The sequence below is a fragment of the Hyposmocoma kahamanoa genome, unplaced genomic scaffold, assembly GCF_003589595.1.
Source record: "Hyposmocoma kahamanoa isolate Upper Pololo Valley unplaced genomic scaffold, ASM358959v1 202, whole genome shotgun sequence".
NCBI lineage: Eukaryota > Metazoa > Arthropoda > Insecta > Lepidoptera > Cosmopterigidae > Hyposmocoma > Hyposmocoma kahamanoa.
Genome location: NW_020653726.1, coordinates 8,308,194 through 8,329,384, shown reverse-complemented (window position 1 = coordinate 8,329,384; position 21,191 = coordinate 8,308,194).

Below are 21,191 nucleotides of genomic sequence, written 5' to 3'. Positions count from 1 at the left end.
TGAGAACGAGCTACAGAATACAATAATTTCTACCCCAAGTTAAGCTTTCATAAATAAAGCTGCTAAACATCGAAGCTTTACACATAAATAACCACCGCAGTTTTGATCGCCTATTCAATATCAACGCTACCCATTGTCCGCCTTAATCGATAGCTTAAAGAATTTCCATTAAAGAAACAGCATTTTCAACGCGTATACAAAAAATCTTTTCACATAATTTTCAATTCTCACGCCTTCCGTTTATCCAATGAAAGAATTTCCGAGCTGGTTTAATTGAATTTTTTTTCCACTTTGACAGATATTGATCGATCACAGACTTTCAATACCTTTCTGTTTTATTCCACAAACACTTTAGGGCGGGATAATAAATCACTTGAAAGTGAAAGCTGCTTTTTAAGCCTTTGAAAGTCTATAAATCATATAATGAATAAGGGCCCTATTTATCCTTTACTATAGCATCGAATCCTTCATCAAAGATTTAAAAAAAGAACAGCCCTTGAAATATTCAAAACGATAGAGAGATATTTAAATGTAACAAATTAACCAACAATATTTGGGCTTGTTATCAGTAGATCTTAAAGACGCTAAGAAGGAAGGCAAAATGAAAAGGGTCGTGCTATTTATCTTACATTTGTAAAGGATATTGCGAACTGCTGCCATCAAATAACTTGTCATCTTGTCACAGCTGGCTGGGACCACTCAAAATAATTACAATCTCGCAAAAATCTCGCAGCAACGCAAAATGGGCGCGGGTGATGTGAAGGCGGCTGCGCAAAGTTGGACTAAATAAATTTTGATTGATCGCAATAAATTCGAGACAGCTATCTGTTGGAAATATGAATTCTTGACAGGGGAACGACATTGCCGTCGGAGTATTCAAATTAATATTCAAGCTGATTTGTAAACGTCATAACATCAAAACAAGCGTTTATTGAATAGATAAAGGGTTTTAACGCTCGTGTAAGCATATCTTTCCATATTAAATATTAACATAAACCAATTTATATTTTATTAGGGAGGTACAGAAATATCGTTACTTAAAGGAAATTACTTATATTCAATGAATTTCCATAGAAAAAACATGTGTATTGATTAGAAAACTTTAAAAATGCAAAAATTGATATCGCAGTGCAATGCTCCGTGACTCTCCTTTTAAATTACGACATTGCGATCACCTATGGAGTAGTCACCTCTAACCTCCCTCAAACTTATAACAAACATAGCCTACAGTATATCGAAAATATTAAGTTTAAAAGAATATTGTAGCAGTAGAAAGAGCGAAAGAGTTCGTCCAGGGAAGTACTGCCACCTTACCCATTTCTACCACCAAGCAGTAATGTGAACATTACTGCGTTCCGGTTTCGAAGGGTAAGGGTGCTGGTGAAATTAACACATTGTTTTTATAATTTAATAAATTTTTATTTAATTTTAATTAACAATTAGGCACATTGGACTTGTTAACTTATGTCTCAAGGTGTCGGGCGCAGTGGCGGTGCCTCTGATCTTTGTGATTTAAATGTCTGAATGACGATTGCGACTTGGTCGTCTCGACACTTAGTATAATAAAAAAATCTGCCCATTACTTCCGCGCCTTGTCGACGAGATCAGTATAACAAAATAGATATAATATATATAACACGTGAGTGACACCACCCTTCTATAATTATCTGCTATAATGATCTCTTCTGACGAGGCTCTTCGTATAATTTTGATAGAGAACTTCACTTAACCCGTTCATGAACAGTACTTAAATGGTAGCGCACTAAAAATGTCACTACTTGTCTTTGTGCAGTCGTGCTTGTATTGATTTTATATAAAATGTTCAATGTAAATCATTAAATTTTGTCAGTATATTATTGATATACTTATGAAGAAGCAGTAGGCGGCAACTTCACAGCAAGCCCTTGGTAATTGCACTCTGAAAGTTATAGTTGGTTTTTTGAGATTCATACAGCGAAATGGGGTTACCCCTTACTATCACATTGTGATACAAAATTTTACGGTATTATAAACACCGTTACTATCAATATATTTCACTTAATCACTAATACTGCCCTCTTTGTCATAATTACTACTGCTTGGCGGCAGAAATAAGTAAGGTGGCCTTACTTCCCTGAAACGAACTCTTTCACAAGGTGCACTACTGCTTTTTTTGCTTAATAATAAAACTGAAACTAAATAAGATATAAAAAAACCGATTAGAGGGGGTTGTAGATCTCGTTTCCAATTTCGCTAAAAATGCCGATTACGTTTGTTATGGAGGGCAGAATAGTGTACATAGTCTTTATCGTCTTTGTATTTATCTATATATCGTAAAGCTACCTAACTAAGTAAGTAAACGGTGTCCTTGACTGCAACAGGGTCTCTAGTTATATGTCGCGGCTATACGTCACGTCCGCAGCCGCCAATTTGTCTGTCATTTGCCAAGCCGAACGCGGCTCGAATGGCTCCGAGCATCTACTAAAATATGTATTTCGCGCATACGCCGCCTCGCTGGCTATAATTTATCATACAGTGCATTAGTATGCTGTAAAACACGTCGATTGTGCTGAATTTACGAGCCGCTTTACGTCAATCGCTGAAGAGGGTTTGTTTTTGTCAATGTACATTTGTAATTATCTATCATTGACTTACAAATAAATGGACGACGGGTTTATTACAAAAACCACGAAGAAAAATGTCCCAAGTCAACCTATTTAAACGTAGTGACATGTAAAGGAATATGAAAAAGCTAAAACGTTGAATTTAAATTGTAATGTCATCGCAGTACTGTCTAATTTTGCTTGCTTCGCTGTCAGTCGAAGAAACGAAGACTAAAGCGTGAATGACGCTCTGTATACGATTTTAACGCCCTATAAGTTCGGACACTTTTTAGCGCGGACCCGACGTCCATATAATTGTAAGTCAATGTTATCTATATTCAGATCATAATTCATTTATTTGTGAAAACACAGGTTGTGTAACAAATAATTATGAAAAGATCGTCGAAAATTAAAAACAAAAATCGGCAAGAAGCACATAGAAACATTCGTGAAGTCTGCTGATTTGTTCTGAAGCTCTGCTGGGAAAGTGTCAGCCACGGTACGCTGAAGGCGCTCATTCGAATCCAGCCGAATCGAACAAATTTTTAAAATTAGTGATGTTTTGTGCACAGAAAAATATAATTTTAATTGTTTGTGATGTCGTATGAACTCGTAACCAAACAAGATTATTTCATTTCAAAGTTTGAGAAATATTTTCGTATTTGCTCATGTTAGCCCTTATCAAGACTTACAACCTGTTTTGAAGGTAAATCGTAAATTATTGCTTCGAAGTTTAAAGAGCAAGAGTCTGACCTACAAATTGGCGAAATTTGAATTTCCCATAGGAGTAAGTAAATGGATAACCATTGGATCTGCTAAAGGCAGTAAAATTGAAAACGTGGAAGTATTGTTTTTATTAAAAGCATCCATTTCATAAATATTAAAAAAAAAAAATAAAAAAAATTATGATAATTGTATTCTGATATTCAACATTGCATTAAATGTGTGGACCACTTTGAAATTTGAAAAATGGCCGTTATGATTTGATTTCATTAGAGGAACTTGACATAAATTCTTAATGCAATTAAAGATTCATTTGGTTTCATTTAAATAATATTTCATAAGAAATGAAACTATTTTTCCGGATTTAAATCGCGCATATTTGTTTTTTCAAAGAAACCGACGTTTCGGGCCCTTTACAGGTCCCATGGTCACGGTTGACATGACAGGTCAACCGTGAAAAATAGTTTCATTTCCTATGTGTAACAATCGCGAAAACCTAAGAACTCGATAAATATTTTATAAATGTAATTTAGGTTTTTTTATAATATGCAGTAACAAGACGAACAAGTCGTGCGCCTAGGTGTTAGTACATCGGTTACAGTGCCACTCAGAGCATTACATCGCAAAGATCAAGGGGCACTGTTACGGCGCTTGTCACCCTGAAACATAAGTTGAGAAGTCCCATGTGTCTCATCACCAAAATAAAAGAGAAATGGGAGCAGTATATTAAGTGAAATTCATAAAAATAGCTCGTTTAAACTTAAAGAAGTATTTAGCATACCAAACAGGTAACAAATTTATAAACTTTACTAATTAGGCGGGTGCCGGGCAGAGTTTCATATTTACCGAACACCCAAGTTTCTTCTAAACTTCCCAATTTGTACCGTAATTGTATTGTACATCAAATCGTTAACATAAAAGTCTCATTGCCGAGGTTTCGTAACTTGAATTTATAATTTTGTTCTTTTTAAATTTGTTGAAGAACATATTATTTACTTTAGGCGCTATTTAGAATGGAACAATACGGGAATTTACTCTCCCTTTCGCCTGTCAATCATATCGCACCCCTCATGCTAGAATGGCATAAGTGGAATTACGTCAAACATGTTTATTGCTCCATTAGACACAAAAAAATATAACCCGCATCCTCCCCAATTGGAGACGATGTGGGTTAATTTTTCTGTACCTAATCTACAATTGGAGAAGTTGTGGGTTACATTTTCTGTATCTAATGGAGCAATAAACATGTTTGACGTAATTCCACTTGTGCCATTCTTCCATGAGGGGTGCATATAATATTAAACTTTCAATGATATGCCAAAAGGGTTTTATTTAAACTTCAACGAATTCTAGACAGTTGTCTAGAAAATGTGTTATTTCTTTTTAAGTTACAAACTACGACCAATCATTATCAACATTTCATAGTGTTTCAAGTCATGAATCTGTGAGTTTTGTCGACAGCGGTTTTGATAGTAATTGAGGTTTAAGGCACTTCCCTTGGTCTTTTCTTCCATGAGAGTATAAATGTAGCATATAATAGTAGACGTCGTGCAACCTATATTATAAAACAGGCTAAGAAAAACTGATCTATGGTGGCATAACTACAGAAGTTAGGAGGTGCATGTGTTTCAAGCGCGAACACCAAATAGTATTCTAAAGTAATTGATTTTTATTCAACTTGTAATTTATTCAATTAGTTTTGCAACAACTTATTTTGTAACAAAGATGTCTTCAAACATTTCCACCTTATCTCTACCGAATATTGACAGTACCACGCCCATCGTAAACAGGCTGTCACCATATCTGCTTAGTTAAATATTGCAAATAAAAAGAATGTTTTATATTATTTTATTTTTAACAATTGTGTCAAACCCTTTTTAAATCTACCTGGTTGAATAAAAAGCGACTGAGCCTTAGCCTGGGGACCGTAATTCCTAAACTTATTCGGAGTGAAAATAAAAACAAAATCTTTTTCACGACTAGGCTGCCGAAAACAGTTGTCATATTTAAACAACTTCATAGTACAGTAGACGTCTATTCCTTATACATATGTCATCTTTGGTATGTTTTCATATGTTTTTTAAATCATAGAGCATGTGAATTTATGAAGGGGGTTTTTTTAAGTTACGTGTCTTAATGGTAAAGAAAAATAAAGTAAAAATACTGCGCGTCAGAGAAGCTTTAATTTTTTTTTAAGGTTAACAATATGTGGCTATGGTTTAAAAAACCCTCTGTTTATAGGTAGGAGACTCGTTCCATGACATACTATTAAAAACAAATTTCTTTTACAACATCAACCTGTATTAAAGAGCGGCTGGCGGGCTCCGGGCAGACATGTAAATTGATAAGGGTCACATTTTGAAAGATCACAGGTAAACAACAGATTTTTTCTTTTTTAGGAATTTCCTCGCAATTATTTGGAAGTCTTTTGATGTTCAAACTAACTTCAATAAAATCACAACTGTAAATATATAATAAAAACGTGATTCAAAAGGTTTGGTTTTAGGTCACTACTTACTGAAAATGAAATAAAATAATTAACGAAAGCTTTTTTCCCATTATAAAAGTGTCGGAAAGCAAACGACAGACAATTGAAACTTCTTCAACCGCAAGCTTCTTTGATGATGTAAATAACAAAGAAATTCAAGAACATTTTTGATAAAGACAAATTTTAATATTATTCACGGCTGTCGTTAAGAGCAATTTAATTCTAAATTTTGTTTTACTCATACTACATTTGTAGGTACTACGAAATGTCAGTTTTTGGATCGTTAACTTTTTTTTACTCTTTATTTATTTAGGGGCTTTGATCGTTATATTTGCTATAAGAAATAAATACCCAAGAACATATTTGATAAAAACAGAAAATCTAATATTGTACTTATAAAAATGTAATAGCAGATAGTAGTAGAAAATTTAGTAGTACCTTTGTACATCGAAATGTATATATTTAATCGTTTTCGAGATTCCGTTTGTAGACTCTAATACAATAAAGTTGATTTGCAGTAAATCACATGGGACTTGTCAAATTATGTCTCAAGGTAACGGGCGCAGTGGTAGTGCCCCTCAGATCTTTGCAATTTAAAGCTCTGAGTGGCACTGTAGCTGTTATGGACAGGCGTGTAAGTTATCATCAGGCGCACGACTTGTTCGTCGCGTCACTTGATAATATAAAAATAAAAAAATTGTTTCGATGACCATTTCCTTTTTTTTTGATAAGTACGCATTTTACTTCCATCACACCTGATGGAAAGTGACGATGAGGTCGACGATGAAGCCATGCACTGCACAAATAGTGCCTATTCATTCTTACCTTGAAAAGGCTCACGTTATAGCGTTTAGAAAATAAGTCTAGCTTTTTCAAATAAAACATTCATAAGGAAGCTAATCAAAATTATTGTGTAATTAAACTTAATGGGTTTGTTAGTCCAGATTAACCGAGAGCGATGTAGTAACGAGCGATTCCAAGTTCGCAGATTGTTTGCTTATTCAACGTGAGGCCGATATACAGAAACATACAACAACAAAATATCTATGAAAATAATATAAAAACGATACGTTTTATCGAAACACTGAGCTCAAAAACATTTCAGTAATTAAATTTTTGTTAAATATGTAACAAATGATGTATAATATGGATTTAGTGCCCAAAAATTAGAAACAAATAAAAACCCAATTTTATTTTTTTAAATAAAATACCAAACTGTACATTTCAATATCTCCCACGTATTTATATTTTCACATGATAATTTTTTCCGCCACATTTCTGAATAAGACGTCTCTATTTCTTCCTAACTGCACTCGACAGCAATTTAAGCACATTTGTCTCTCTCGTGGCAATCAATAGGCGGACCATAACGCCGTAAATCTGGGACTGCGTAAGACATGCGTACGGGCGTCGTATACACTAGCTCTGTTGATCTACAGCTATTTTAATCCAGGCTTTGTAGAATTATAGAGTATAATTTCAAATACGTAAATTAAAGAAGCCATGGTAGCCTAATAGTTCGACCTTACTGCCTTTCAAGCAGAGGCTGTGAGTTCGAATCCATGCTCGCACATGTGAGTTTTTCGGAATTTATGTGCGAAATTAATTTTGGGATTTACCATGATCTTTTCGGTGAAGACATTGTGATAAAAACCTGCACGTCGAAAAAGGTTACCGGGAAACGTCGGAAAACGTGTGAAGTCCTCAACCTAAACCATCTAATAAATACTAAACCATCGCCTGAGAGCCCAGCAGTGGGACGTCGTATAAATGAGTTGATGATGATGATGGCGTAAATTGGAGTCACGTGGAATCGTAACAAGTATTTGACATTATACAGTACGACACTTTTGCTTTGTATACTTTTATTTCGTTAGTAAATAAATGGGCAATAGATTGCATTCATAACTGATATAATCTCAGTACAGAGACTAAAAGAGCCGACCTCAAAAGTTGGTGGAATTACATCTATTTGCCAAGTTTTATTGATATCGGTTACCTGACAGTGAGCGAAACCTAATTCATCCCCTAGATTGCCACCCTTACAGGTGGAATATTTTCTTCAAATGGGACCACTACTGGGACTTTAAATGGAACCTAGAGAACTACTGAAGTACTCTCTTTGCAACACAAAAAGAATCATCAAAATCGGTTAACAAATGCCGAGTTATCGCGTAACATACATACAAAAAAAATTAAGTCGAATTGAGAACCTCCTCCTTTTGTAAAGTCGGTTAAAAATTTACGAATTGTAAATGTTGTTACATGTCTTTTGTTCTTACAAATAAAAAACTGAAACAAGAAAGCTCAAAATGCCTAGATTAAGGGTCACGTCAAATTGCCGCAACCAGGTACGACGCTGCGATGCATTAAAACATGCCATGCAATGTAAAACTTATTTTCTACATGATAAGGTTACATCTCTTTAAACAAAAAAATAAAATAAAACAATATGATGAGAGCGGCAAAGAGCACACTTTATGAAATGTAATATAATATAGAACATATACTGTACAGAATAAAATATACATTTCTTTGAATGCAAAATAATAAAATATAAAGCGGCGCTACGCACCACAATGCCGCCCAGCGCATGCTGGCGTCGCCACGGGACATGCAAAGTGTACTTAAAATCTCAACAATAATAGTTACTTGTTATGAAAGGCTGTAAAGTTGTTGTTTGACGCGAGTGCTTGTATTGAAACCTGAGCAAGCGAAAGAAACTAAGATTGAAAAGTAGATTTCTGAGCGTAGCGAGGGTTTCAAGGCACGAGACGCAAAAAAATTTTGCTGTCGAACGAAACACACAACTTTTTACCTCACTATAGCGAGGAAAATGGTAGATGAAGGTAAAACAAGTGATCTTTAAAACATCATTTTTTTTTTAATTAAAAGAAATAGTTAATCTTCGGATGCGTTCTGAATTATTATATTATAGAATATTACTTTTATTTTGTGTGATTAAGTGATTATTTAAAGTATTTTAGTTCTTTCACGAATTGAAATAATTTAATAAACACAAGTAGTTATCATTGTCAATTTAATGTCAACCATAATAAGAATAAAATATACCAACGGATTTATATTACATAAATAAGTAATGTACGACAAATCGCGTAGTTGAACGTGTCATTTTCTTTTTTTTTTTCATCGAAAGGAAAAGTTTGGTGCACCACATGACAGTCCATCGTCAAGTTCGAATTTCAAAAACCTTTTCCACTCTAGCGCGCAAAAAAACGCTTTTGCGCGCCTAGCCTTTCCGAGCTAGTGAGGTGAAAAGTATATCTCTTTGAAAGGCAGCAAGCTTATATACACGACATACATAAAGAAATAAACAATTGACTACTGAGTGTAATGTATTTGCGTGTGTTTCCAACGTCTTAAGTAGGTACGAAAGAAAGAAGTGGATAAGAATTTGTAAGTGCTGATGGAAAAGCGATTATAAGAGGCTTTCGGAAAATAGGTCTGTCAAATTCTGTAAATGCGGCTTGATTGCGGAAATGTAACTTTTACGAGTAACTGTTGCTATACTTTTTGTTATAATAATGTAACGCATACACTCAACATAGCCCCGCACTAGGGAAACCTTATGTCGCGAGTATCATGGACACACACATAGACAACCAATACAAATATTTGTCCCGGTCCGGGAATCGAACCTGGGACCTCTGCGTGGCAAGGTAACCGTCCGGCCACGGAGAAAGTCATGTACGTATTCATTGGTTTAAAATATTGTATTCATTAATAAGTATAATTATTATTATTAACATTTACAAAGATCTAAACAAACACAATGCAAATTTCTACGATCAGACTGGTCCCAAACCAATGTCTGTCACTTCAACGTGACTGCAGCTCTTATAACTAATCAGTGTAGGTATTAGGTAATGAACAAAACTTCAGACTATTCTGTTATTATTATTATTTTTTTTATAATAATAACGCACACACTCAACATAGCCCCGCACTAGGGAAGCCCTGTGTCGCGGGTGCCATGGACACATACATAGACAAACACAAATTACACCCAAACTCACGAGAGAAATAAATGTAGGCCATACAAATATTTCTCTCGGCCCGGGAATCGAACCTAGGACCTCTGCGTGGCAGTCCGGCATGGTAACCGTTCGGCCACGAAGGCAGTTATTATTATTAGTTATATCAACGGAAAACTTTTTATTAATTAAATTATTATATTGAAAACCCTTATGACGACCAGCAACTTCTTGAGTCGATTGCAGAAGCGCCTTAAAATTACTAATAGTGTCAAAAGTATTAAGCTGTCGACATAACACACTTGCCGCTCGCCTAGTATAGTTTGTTCCGATCCATTGTACCAGAAAAGTAAACAAACAGATCATTGACCCGACCATAAACAGTTTAGTGATGGCCAACTGTACTGCCAACTACAAATCGATTAATTAATTAAATGAATCGATTTGTTTAATTGAATCATTTGGAATAATTGGGTTTTATAGTATAAAATTGTTTTTGCGATTTCTCTGCTGATTACGATAAAAAAAAATGTGATTCAGTACTGAATGATATTTCACACATGAGATTAGAGCTTTTTTCTTACATAACCTATAAAAGCACCTCCCGCCAAAGGAGTAGAGTCCATCCCCACATCTTAGATGCCTGGCATTGTAAGACCACACGGGCATCTCGTTCGTTTCTTCCTCGAACCTGCAAGGTGTGCAATGATTTCCCTCCTGAAGTGTTCCCTTCGCGCTGTGACATGGGGTTCTTCAAAAAGCATGTTTACTGGGCTCTCAAAGACTGGCAACGCATACCCAGCTCATCTGATGTTGCAAATGTCCATGGGCGACGATGACCACCTCCCATCAAGTGGCTCGTCGGCTCGTTTGCCTCCTTCTTTACATAAAAAAAAAACAAAATTTAAAATTACCGAAATCTAATTTTAAATCCTCCTCTAAGGATTTGTCCTTATACTTTTACATATTCGTTCTATTGTGATTAAATTTTCAATTAACAAATCGATTACAAAAACATTTAATTGAATGAACCTAATCAGTCATTTCCGTACAGCCTTATGCCACCATAGACTATTCACAAATCTATGTTTGAAAAATAACCTCACTTTTGAACTAACATGTTTGAAATAAGATTTTAATATGTAATTCTAATGAAAACATAGGGCGCACTATAAATTTCCGGAACTGGCCACTTACATAAACAATATTTAAAAAGTAATTACAACATTTTAAAATGGAACTCTTTGGCTGTAGAATACAGCTTGTTTCATCTGATTGTCACTTGTTTTTACATTGTGGCGTCATTTTAGAAATTGGTTGTCTACATCACCATGGATTTAACTCGTGAACATTTTCATAGTATGATTTTCTAGGACTTTAAGTGTAATTGAACAGCTCAGCGGAGCTTCGCTCGGTTTCAAACTGCTTTTGGCGATGAAGCACCATGCAAAACAACTATTTGTAGCTGGTTTGCAGAATTTAAACGCGGTCGTGTGAATGTAAGTGATGAATTTTGTGATGGTCGCCCGTCCACTGCTGTGAACAACAAAACCATCGATATTGTGCACCGTATGATCAAAACAGATAGTCATGTGACATACCATGAGATTCGGGCATCTTTAGGCATAGGCATGAGTCAAATACAATCAATACTACACAAACATTTGGGTATGAAAAAGCTGTGCTCTCGGTGGATCCCAAACAAACTGAGGCTCACAAAACGGGTCACGTCACTTGGTGCATTGCTATGCTTACCAGATTCAACGAAGGGGCGTCAAATTTGGTGTGGGACATAGTAACAGGTGACGAAATATGGATTTATAGTTACGATCCCAAAACAAAGCAGCAATCGAGCGTATGGGTCTTTCGAGATGAGCCCAAACTGACCAAAGTGGCGCGCGTGTAAAGTGCCTCTAAGCGGATGATGGCTTCTTTTTTTAATAAAACTGGATACGTGGCAACTGTTGCTTTGGAGAATCGTCGTATCGTGAATAGTGATTGGTACACGACCATTTATTTGCCGGAAGTTATTGTAAAACTCCGTAAAAATAACCGTAAACGCCGTATCATCTTGCACCATGATAATGCCAGTTCTCACACAGCCACACAGACAAATGAATTTTTGAAGGTGAACAACGTTGACCTTATGAGCCATCCCGCAATACAGTCCCGACCTGACACGTTGTGACTTTTATTTATTTCCAAAAATTAAAAACCAGTTACGCGGTCAACGATTTTCATCACCTGAAGAGGCTGTCGAAGAGTATAAAAAATATGTGTCAGAGATTGTCACGGAGCAGTGGCATAAATGTTTTGAAAATTGGTTCATTCGTATAAAAAAGTGCATTAACGCTAACGGAGAATATTTTGAGAAACAATAAATTCATTTCTGACCATTTATAATGTTTTTTTTCTTATTCATTCCGGAAACTTACAGTGCGCCACACGTATTGTTGGAAAAAGTGATGAGATATCAAGTCGAAATCTTCAAAATATACGTGAAACTGTTACTTAATCCATTCATTGAGTGATTACTTTAGAATTTTAACCAAACCGGTTTGATTACTTTTCTGGTATAATGGATTGGAACAGACTTTAGTGACCGAGATGGTCAGTCCACAGGACACACTAATTTCACCATTTACTTTGAAACACCAGGTTGTTGATATCTCGTCAACACGTAAGTCCGTCATCCATTTTGTTGAAGGTATATGTATAGTGGGTTTCCCAACAAACTATGCAAATAAAATAATAATTAAATTCATCATCATGTTATCAACCCAATACGTCCCAATCCCATCATAATACGACCCAAAAGCATGGCGGTACCCGCCATGCTTCCGAGGCTCCACACGTTTTTTGAGGGATGTGAACCTTCTTTTCTTCCAGTTTTCCTTTACGGAATATAATTAAATTACTTTTGTTTTATTTAAATTTCATATCGTCGCCAATTATAAAGCAGACTGTGTCCAAGCGTGTCTATTTTACATTTTAAAAAACGTTCCTGTATTCACATAGAATAAGATTTTTATAAAGACTATGAATATTTCACCAGTATTGTGATTTGCGAAGTTAAACAGTTTAAGAGTCAAACGCGGATTTATATGGTCCGAGTACGCAAGTCGGTGTTCATATTTGCGCCTTTCGCTGACTCAGCATGATCCCTATTGCGTGAGAGATCCACGCAACAGGTCCGCAAACAGGACTACTCCATTTTAATTTTTATACTACTCTTCATTATGTATTGTGACTCAAAAAAGCAGAACAAACTGTAATTCACTTAGCTTTGAAACAAATTATTTAACCCGTTCATGGACAACTCAAATAGTACCGCAGACAAAGATGTCACTACTTTTCTTGACTGTTTAGTGCTTATATAGATTCAATATACAATGTTCAATATAACTCATTGAATTTTGTCAGTGCGTTGTTGATATTTCTCCATAGAGAAGCAGTAGGCGGCTACTACTCAGAAAACACTTCAAAATCGCGCACTGTAAAGCTCGTGGTTGGTTTTAAGAGATCCATGTAGCGAAACAGTGTGCAGCGCACCTTCATATTCCGAACTTCCGTTTTATTACATATACGTACATAAACATTTCTTTCATCTTTTGCATTTTTTACATTTTATCTAGTTGTTCAAGAATAAATTTAATAAAATGTACGACTAAAACAAAGAGGTATAATTGTTTGAAATTCCTATATTTTGGAATTTAAAACAATGATACTTTCAATGATACCCTTGTTTTCGCGGAAAATAAAAGACTTGAATTTAATTAACATTTGTTGTGGTTAATCGGTAAGGTCATAATGTTTTAGTTTGTTCCTTTTGTATTGAATTGAGGTTAAGTCTATTTAATACGAGGGTAATTAAAGTTCCTTTTTGAATCTTGTTTCTACCCTATTCACAGGGGACCCCACAGATTAATACAATGTCTCAATACGTCCCTGTGTAGGGATGGGTCACGTACGAGCCGCGTCAATTTATCAGCTATCAGCGGATGTGGTCGCTATACGGATGCTGCGGGAATTTTTACTAGTCATCTGGAGCCTCCAAGCGTATGCGATGTATACACAAAGCAGCCGTGACTGTCAACTAGCCGTAGTTATATAAAAACACACCAGACAAGGATATATTTTTGTTGTGCATGTATATTTTGAAAATGTATGATTAATAGATGCTGAAACCGTCGTATAGTTTCCAATTGTCAACTGTACAAACATGTCTTGCCGAGGATGTGAAAAAAAGGAATAAGATATTGAGATAGGTAATAAATACGTACCCAAGTCTGAGACGTCACTCGGATCTCGAGATGCTTGAGAGGCTCTTCTGTATTTATAGCAGACTGTAACCATCGACATATTGGACTATATTACATCAGGTGATCAAGACAATGCACTTAATCGATTAGGAATTAATTAATAAGTAACTGCCTCTGTGGCCGAACGGTTACCATGCCATACTGCCATGCAGAGGTCCCAGGTTCGATTCCCGGACCGGGAGAAATGTTTGTATGGTCTACATTTATTTCCCTCGTGAGTTTGGGTGTAATTTGTGGTTGTCTATGTATGTGTCCATGGCACCCGCGACACAGGGTTTCCCTAGTGCGGGGCAATGTTGAGTGTATGCGTTAAAAAAAAATATTTTAGTTCACCACTGCCAATTCTCAAATATAGCCTCATCAATGAGTAAACGTTGATGTGCATTCAAGTGATGTTACATTAATTAAGACAGACAGTCTTAATATCAATCCTGTATTCGTGATGAATCAAGAGGCCTAAATCTATGCTCACCCGCAATGTATTAGAACATTACTGAGAATATACAATTTTGTCAAATTTCATAAAGCCTCATTTTTCTCCCATTCAATGAACCCAATACAAAAAGAAATAAATTTATTTATTAGGTAATAAATAAATTCACTTAGGTAACTTCATTTAGGTAAATTAGTAAAGCAGTTAGTGTCGTAAAACATTTGGAATTTTCTCACTTTTTTAATCATGAGGGTCTATTAATTGCTGCAAAAATTAAATCGTTTAATAACGAAATATTGCTAAGTACAAACGGCATAAAAAATGGAAAAGAGTAGGCGATGATACTTTCCTGTACGTAGAGATTATTCAGACTTGGTGATCCTCTACAAAAAGCCCTAGCATGCCATGCATAATGGCTGGCGCCAATTATATGTGATACCTTATATGACAAGTCTCTCTGGTGGCTTTTTTCTCGTCGTAACACAGCATACATTAGGTACGTGGGTCATCTAATAAAAACTTACTGTCTGTCTAGAGCATCTTCTTTGAAACAAACGTGTACCGCCTTAAAATAACATTTGCGCGACTTTCTGTTTTCTGACACTTGAAATTGAATTTTGTCGTATTTTTTGTCTCGACTATAGTCGGTTACGAAAAAGCACTCCAAATAATTTGTCTATTCACAAAATAATTCAGGGGTATTCTTGAAATGCTTCCGGCTATTTTCAGAACATTATATCAGGCATGTTATGAGATTAGACATTTCAGGCATTAAGTAATGGGATTTTCATGTTTCGGGCATAAATAAATTTGGAACAATATAACAACAATGCATACGAATCTGACAAAATGGAACAATTTTATTTTCGACAAAGGGATAAACCTGTGTTTGTTTAATTTTTTATTTTTTCAATTCGATATGCCAAAGTTATCATCAAAAGTCTACTTTTAAGTGTCGGAACATTTTAGTTTTCAAATACTTGACCTACTTGTGTTGTACACTTACCTATATCATAGAAACTTGTAATAAACCGTTCTCGAGGGAAATCTATTATATTGCCTGTTTGTTTTGTTCAACTGACGTTTCAGTTGAGTACAGTACGATGAAGTTATTACCCTCCCTGGATTGCTTATTCATTATTAAAGACTAGTATTGTGTGCATGCACTAAAAACCGTAAAGAAAAACTACAGAAATAGCTTTTGCATCTTTTATTAAACTTAAATAAATTAAAAGATATCGACATGAATGGGTCCTTTCATAAAGAGTTATTGTTCTGAAGCAACTAAACTTTAACACTATTGAAGCTATATAATTACTATTATTATACTAGAATTACACGTTATTATTCTAAAACCAACATCATTTAGGTTGGAGTGCCTCGCATTGGGGTCACATTTGCATCTCTGCGAGCGTCGAAATTACAGCCCTTCACGACACCTGTGAGCAATAGCAATAATTATTTCTCTACAATTTCTAGTCACGTGCATTTTGATTACAGATATCACTTGGAGTTCCTTTACAAATAAATACCTAACTTAATAAATCTCCTCACCCGTGGAATGAAATACAACAACTTATAAAGACAGCACGTGCCCCAGTTTGTCTTCGACGAGGCCGATATTTTTTTCTTTACGCTCATTCCAATATCCGCGTGCAAATAACATAAATGGCCGTGTTTATGTCCCACATTCGCTGCTATTCAAGAGAGAAATTTTTAACTTAACGACGGCAATAACGGCCTTGCCGGGGCTCGTTTACACCTCCATGTAATATTTTCACTGGGAACGGAAGCAGAAGGTACGGGAATGTGTCTACTTTTAACGCAGCTCGCTTATCCGGTGCACCGGTGGAATCCTACATTATTTTTAGAATTTGCGCTCGTCGAATGCGAGCCAGCTCCTTTATCGAGCCATTTAGGAGACCCTATAGTGAGGAACTTCCGTCACTCGCTCATGTCGTATACTAGAATGACGGCTACTACGCTTTTGAAAGGATAACGTATGAAGATTCTTTACCGTCCCGTTTAAATTACCCTGATAAAAAATATTTATATAGCATTTTTTTTCAAAATTCGCTCCTCGTAAATTGAAGTATCGTTCAACTTTAGAGTCATTTAATTTGTCTTGTTTTGCTCGCGCAAGTATTGTTTTTGAAAATTGTAGACAAAATATTTCCAACGCACGAAAACAATTGTGTGTCGTAAGCGCTGAAAGTTTCGTGGTCGCGACAAGTAGAAAAGTGGCCACATTAATCTGATCTCCGGCAGCAAATAGCTCTTGAATGCGGTGGACGAGGGTAATGCACCGTGTGAGGAGTAGTTGGGGCAGAAACTGAGCGGTTACGCCCGCGTTCCGCTATGCTCCACTACACCCGCCCCTCGACGAATATTTTGTTTCACTCAATGACGCTCTAGGACCGATTCGGCAGGCTCGAAATTGGTTTCGAATGCTGTAGATGAAAGAAATATATGAGGGTAGGCTTTAGTACGGGGCAGTAAATAAAATTTATAGCAGAGGTCAATCATCACTGAGGCCTCTTCCAATGTCCACTCAAAAGTGACCAAGTATCGCAAAAGGTTTAGGTATGCCAACCTCAGTGTGTACTATAACTTCGTTATCATTGGCGGTTGCAACTATAAGTTCCTATGAGTCCCAGGCGAAGGGCAAAATTTGGCAGTTACTTTCGCTAAATAGTAAGTTCGGTGATCCACAGGGGAAACATGTCAACCTCCAGAGCACGATGCTCTAGGGCGCAGTCTTGGATGAAATTTTATGCTATATATTGTTATGTCAAAAGTAACATTTTATCTTCAATACTAAACATATTAATTTACGTTCTCCATTTAGAATAGAATAGAATAGAATAGACATTTATTGCAACGCCACAACACATAGATACAAAAAAAATATTGATACTACTTAGACAAGCAAAACAAAACAAAAAGACGTAATAAACAAAATTAAAATAAAATGAAATAAGACAATAACAAACAAAGAGCAAAACAAAAAATACTAAATATAACAACTACAAATGTTGTACTGTCATGTGTGCGGTTGTGGCGTATGCAAAAGGACTTCATTCAGCTTATGCCACAGCCGCAATTGACTGTGGAGCTGGTTTTCAATGAGCCCTGAGCTGAGATGAGTGACGGACGTGTGTGTCGCAAAATAAAATAAACTACTTAAATAATTGCGTATGTGTTCTTTGTACGTTGTGTTAATGCTGTGTGTTATATTATAGATCGCAAAAGTACTTAAATATAGCAAATATATATATATATATATATATATAAATATACCTACTGTGTGCGTTTATAGTGTGGTGACGTAATTACATAATAAATAAAATTATACAACTCGTTCGCTCCGAGTTGGGTTAGACAAAAGACGCGCGGACTGACGCACGGGAGGGGTGGGGACGCTATTTGACAACCGGCACATCGCCGATCACACGTTTGTATTGTTTAATGCAACTTTTACAACTAGCGTTGTAAACAAGTTTCGTCCTCCGTCGTCGTAGGCATTTACTACGCATAATAGCATGCAATCTCCTATACCATAACAGGTACGTACCATTTTTATCACAATAATTGCAGAATATCATACACAATTTTATTTTATATTGAATAGAATTTTAATTAAATAGTATGAGAATGAAATAGTATACATACCCATAATTGAGTAATATAATTGCGATAATAAGAAAGTCAATAACTAATTACATTTTTCAGGAACAAACAACCAAATTTATTATCTCCATATAGGCGCATATTGCACGTGTCCCATCCCGCAAATAAAGCAAAGAGAACGATTACTGCCGCGGACCAACACCTTTAGTCGAAAACAGTGCGGTAAGTGCCCAGGTTAACTTAAACTGCATTATTTTGGATATCTAACAGATGTTTTTTATATTTGCTTTTAAACGTATGCACTGATTTCAGACTACGTAATGGCGGCGGCAGCAAAACATTCCATATTTTCGCTGCGGCAAATTTGAAACTACCGCGGAATGCGGTAGTGCGACAGCGCGGCAGAACCAGCGACCAAGCTGATGCTCTGGTGAAGGCAGTTTTTACGTCGCGGGACCACATCAACTTCTCGGCCAGATAAGGCGGAACTTTGTATTTTATGACCCCAAACAGAAGTGTAGCTAGGTGCAGATCTCTTCTCGCCTTCATTTTTAAAATATTTGCATTGTTCATGTAAGGGGTTACGTTGTTTTAATGCCATGTAAATAATTGTTTTCAATATTGCATTGCCTAATGGTTTGACTTACCGGTTCTCAAGCAGTGGGTCATGGATACGAACCGAACTTGTACCTCTTGAACTTTTCGGAATTTATGTGCAAAATTAAATTGAATTTTACCATGAGCTTTTTGGTGAAGGCAAACACCGTGAAGAAACCTGTACACATCCGCAAAAAAAGTTAATGATGTATGTGAATCCTCATTGACCCCGCGTGCGAACTACAGCCCAAACCTCAAACAAACTCTCCTCGTGAGAAGAGGTCTGTGCCCTTGTGCCTGTGTGAGCAATGGAACTATATAGGCTTTTTATTCTTAAGGATCAGCGTGAATTCAATTTTTTCTCGAACTAATACGGTTCATTTTGATTGGGTCAAGCGGCAGGAACACTGGCTTTATTTCAGAATATATTTTGTTACAACGAAATTAAAGCCATTTCAAAATGTGCGTCGTAAGTATATGTACGTGTTCTATTTAGTTCAATTGATATAGAAAAAATTGTATAAGTAAAGTACTTATTAAATACAGCGGTTTTCTTGTAAAATTTCGAGATTTTGTGTTTTTTTTTCTTATTGTGAAATTTATTTTATTTTTTTTGTTTTTTAGGAATCGTGTTTTCACACCGCATCAGTGTATATCCTCAATTTTACTATATATTTTTTCCAAAGTGGTTGATTCAACCTTTTAACTGTTATGCGGAATCAACCATAACTTAAATTGTATAGAATAAACGAAAATATTTATATAATATAGTTGTATCATCTGGCAAAATAAGCACGTAAAAACCTTTAAAATCTGTACAGAAGCGAGCATAAATACGTACTAAATACTTATGATTATTATGAAAAACTTAAGTACACTTTAAAAGTGCTTACCTACGGCCCAAGTGGAGTGAAGCTAAGCTTGGGGAACGGGCGACTTATCTAAATCATAGCTACGGCTAGTTACGTCGCTCTGAGTGCCTCTATAATACCATCGCTGAGTTTGTTTGACACAGTTGTACGCTCTCTATATTTTTTAGAGTGGATACACACGCCGACTTTTAGCAGCGATCTAAGGGCACGTTCGTGAAACGCGCGATTGGATCGCTACACTTGGGATTCAGTCGTGCGCTTGCATCGCGTTTGCATCGCTGCTTAAAATCGCGCGCGTGTGTAAAGGTTGACGATTAGCCACTGCATCGCGTTTGCATCGGTGCTAAAAGTCGCCGTAGTAACCGCTCTTACCAGTACAGCCAATGCACACATTGTTTTTCTCGGACTGTAGATATTACATGGCTTTTTGCCTGACTATTAATAACACGGTAAATGTTTTGATAAAACATATTTTTAGTAAGAGTAGAGCTCTTTGTGAAAGCGTTCGTTAGGGAAGTACTGCCACCATACCTATTTGTGTCCCTAAGCAGTAATGTGAGCACTACTGCGTTCCGGTTTTCAAACATCGTGGTAAAACCTGCACGTTGAAGAAGGTTTACAGTCATAGGAGAACGTGTGAAGTCCCCAACCTGCAAAGGGCCAGTGTGGCGGACTATGTCCTAAGCCCTCGCCTGAGAGGAGACCCGTGCCCAGCAGGACGTATAAATGAGATGATGATGATGATGGATAAAATAAAACATTTTCTCATAAAGCGTAATTTAGTTGTTTGTGTATATTGACACACTCGTATACTTTAATATTTAACCGGCTTCAAAAAAAGTAGGAGGTTCTTAATTCGACTGTAAGTTTTTTTATATATTATGATGTTTCGCGATAACCTCCGGCGTTTGTGAACTGATTTGATGGTTCTTTTTTGTTGGAAAGAGGGTACCTCAGTATTGGTCCCATTTAAATTTGAAGAAAATATTCCACCTTCAAGGGTGGCAAACTAAGGGATGAAGCCGGTTTCGCGCTCTTTGAGCAAACCGATATCAATAAAACTTGGCAAATAGACGTAGTTCTAAGAACGTTTGAGGTCGGTTTTTTTAGCACTCTGTACTGAGATACCGATTGTTCACATAAATCACACGTCTAATAATCACTGCTATGGATAGGCGTGTCGCTTACCATCAGGTGCACGACTTCTTTGTCCCATTACTTTGTATTATAAAAAATAAAAAATTTAATATAAAAACGTAGGTCAATTTCAAAGGTGTTTCAAAGTCAAACCAAATTGAAATCAAAACTTGCTATTTCATTAACAAAGTTATTAAGAACTATTTTAAGTTCTCAACAGTTATCCAAAACTAACCTTTGGACTCTAACGCTTTTGCTTGTGACCTCGTTCATTTCCGGGATAAAAAGTGTTATATGGCAAACCTTCAAGAAAATCGATCCGGCTGTTTTGGAATCATAGTGTAACAAACGTCCAAAACATCAGCAGATGTACCGTCACACAAACTTGTTCCTAAACAAAGTACCTAACCCC